Source organism: Bos taurus, chromosome 3 (genome assembly GCF_002263795.3).
Source record: "Bos taurus isolate L1 Dominette 01449 registration number 42190680 breed Hereford chromosome 3, ARS-UCD2.0, whole genome shotgun sequence".
NCBI lineage: Eukaryota > Metazoa > Chordata > Mammalia > Artiodactyla > Bovidae > Bos > Bos taurus.
Genome location: NC_037330.1, coordinates 18006496 through 18009690, shown reverse-complemented (window position 1 = coordinate 18009690; position 3195 = coordinate 18006496). Strand labels below are relative to the sequence as shown.

Genomic DNA, 3195 nt, shown 5'->3' with positions numbered 1-3195 from the left:
CTTCAGTCCTCGTCTCCAATTTTAATTCTAGAGGTCTCGTCATAATGTCAGGTTTGTTGAGGTATATTGGGAAAAATGGCATTTAGTTTTAATAAGACCCACCTATTTTTAAAAGATAGCTTTGGCTTAATAAAAGCCCACTGTCTGTTAAAAATTCATGTCTGAATCTATTTTTCTTTATACCTATCAACCTGAACATCAATTAGTGCTGAATGCAATCTGGTCTACTTTCTCTTTGCCATCTTAATTTGTAAATCCTGAAGAAGACATTTCTATCATAATCTCAATTTAAAATATTAGAAAACTAAGGTTATGATAGAATATTCCATTCTGATATGGTTCTAGTAATCAGAATATTCTATTCTGATACGAAATATCGCCTGCCACATCAATAAACAAAGGATGCCACAGTCATCAGAGACTGCAGCCACCACCAATGGTGAGCTGGTGAGCCCCAAGGAAAAGAATACCTGCTATCTAGCAGTCATCAGATGCAGCCACTCCCTGTGGTGAGCCCTCAGGAAATTTGGGATGTGTAAACAGAGGATACTGGTCCCAGATAGCTGAGGCACATATCCAAGGAATGATTTCAGTGAGCCCAGACTCTTGCATCTTCCCAAACACAGAAAAGTGCTAAGTTCCTTTATTTAAGATATCTGGTTTTCTTTTACTAATGGTAATCTTTTGCACCTACTATTTGCCCTTTGTTGCAAAACTCCTAAATACCCTAGTTTCCCCCTCACCTCATCTCAGTTTTCTCAGGGTTACTTGAGATGCTATTTCCAGGGCTTGAAGTCCTAAAAATTTTCACCAAATAAAACAAAACTCTAAACTATTAGACTGTGAATAGATTTTTTAGTTGACAGTCATACACACATACACACACCCCTGCAATTTAGACATGTAGATTTTCACTCCAAGCTATCTAGATCCAGAGGTCCAGATGAAAAATTAATATCTGGGGTGGAAGGAAAGGCATCATGTGACCAGGTCCCTCAGTGTGAAGAGAAGGCTGTGAAGAGAGCCATCTTCCATGGAAAGGAAGGCAATAGAGGAGTCCACAAATGCTGGTGTCTGTTTCCACCCACTATAGCCCTCATTTTAGGCAGGTGCTTTCCTAGCCAGGAACAGCTGCCCTGAGCCACATGGAGGGAGGCAGGGAAGAAGTGCCATTCATCACCTGTCACAGGAACCATGTAGGTGGCAGGAGGCGGTCCTCTCATGTCCAGATGCCCAGGCCCTGGCTCACACCTGAGGGCAGAGCCCAAGGCCAGGATAAAAGGGCCTTGGGACACAGCACCTCCATCCACTCCTTTCCTGAGGTGCTGACGACTCTCTGCTGCGTGTGCGCTGGTGAGTGTCCACTGGGAATGGGAGCAGGGCCTTCCAAAGAGGATGCTTAGACCAGAGGAGAGGGCAGGGCAGAAACTTGGGGGTGGAGTTGTGGCTGGCAAGGACAAAAGCTCAGGAAATCTGAAGGAGGGAAGGATAAGATGAGGGACAGACCAAGAGCTACTGGAAACATTCTTGTGGCTAGTGCTGGAGCTGTAGAGAAACCAAATGGTTTTCAGTTGCTGGGTGTGTTTTTCTGCTTTTAGGGAATAAAAATACTGACCTCTAGATGATGCTGGAGTGGGGTATATAATGGAAACATCATTTTGGAAACACATCCCTACCCAGTTGTAGAAATAATGGACTGAGGATGTTAGTACTTAGTGGAGAGAATCAGAAACACTTGTGGATCTGTTTGGATTCCAACAAGAAGATCCATAGTAGAGGCTGAGAAGCCCGGCAACAAGCCAGGGGAGAAGGATATAAGACAGTCATTGGGTTGGGAGTCAGGGAACCTGGGGATGAAACTGTGATGTATTTGTGAATAGCACCAGGCCAGTGAATTTGCCTTTGTTTCAGTTTCTTCTGAAATGAGCTGACTGGGACACATTGACTCCAAGGCCCTTTGTCATTGCAATTTTCTATGTTCTGCAAAACCAAAACATAGCAGAAATTCTTCATGGAGAGGAAGATTTTTCATTTTCCTTAATGAGGCTTTCAGCTCTAAAATGGTCCCTACATTGGACATTTTCAAGGATCTTGGTGACGTGGTAGAGAGAATGCTGACCTGGAGCCAATTTATTTCCTGGTCCTTTTTCTGACACTTAGGAAATGTTAATGAGCACAAAAGAGATGATTTTCTTATGTCTGATCTGAAAGCTTTCAAGATAAATGGTCTAGAAAGATGCTGAAAGTTCAGGAAGGGGCAGGGAAGTCTCTGTGTGCTGGTCTGACCTGCTGTCTGTCTCTCCCTCAGATCCTGAACCCGCCCACCAAGATGTCCTGCCAGCAGAACCAACAGCAGTGCCAGCCCCCTCCTAAGTGTGCCCCCAAGTGCCCCACCCCAAAATGCCCCCCAAAGTGTCCCCCAGTCTCCTCCTGCTGTGATGTCAGCTCCGAGGGCTGCTGCGGCTCCAGCTCCGGGGACTGCTGCAGCTCTGGGTGTGGGGGCTGCTGCCTGAGCCACCACAGGCGCCGCAGGTCCCACCACCGCAGACGCCACAGGTCTGACTGCTGCAGCCAGCCCTCGGGGGGCTCCGGGTGCTGTGGAGGGGGGAGTGGTCAGTCCTTTGGAGGCGGCTGCTGCTGAAGTGGACCTGAGCCAAGAAGAGCTGAATTAGAGGCATGAAAAAGACAAGACCATCTTCCTTTGGCCTGTCTGCTGAGACGTTATCAGTGAAGATTTCGAATTTTGTCCTAGAAGTTTCTTCTGACTTGGAATCCAGAAATCTGTGTTCTTTCCTAAAAACTCATCTGCCAATCCCTGATCCCATCTCTTCAAGCTGCCTTGGGAACCCCAGAGAATAATTCTTATGCCACTGGCAGTTCCCTACCTGAAATGAAACAATAAAACAAATCATCCGTTCACCACCTTGTTCTAGACTGTCTTCCTCTTACTTGTTGACATACTGGGAAATACAAGCATGTCTGCCCTCTGCCCTTTCTCCACTTGTCATCTGGACCCTAGAACAGTATCAGTTGCTTTCTAGACTCATTGAGTCCTTAAGATTAAATTCCTTCAACTCCTGTCCTCATTAAAGCTGAAACTAGTCACTCTCTTAGAAGAGGTCAGGGAACAGAAATTAAGATGTTTGCCTTACCAGACAGAACTTTCTGTAAGGAACTGCTGACTTATTGAAGACC

General features: G+C 45.8%; 1 long non-coding RNA gene across 1 annotated transcript; it reads left to right on the top strand.

Moving 5' to 3' along the window:
• The first annotated feature begins 1322 nt into the window (after positions 1-1322).
• On the top strand, positions 1323-2922 carry LOC104971494 (uncharacterized). The gene is made up of 2 exons (XR_805369.2): positions 1323-1353; positions 2309-2922. It is a non-coding gene; the product is annotated as an uncharacterized lncRNA (long non-coding RNA).
• Positions 2923-3195: the final 273 nt, after the last annotated feature.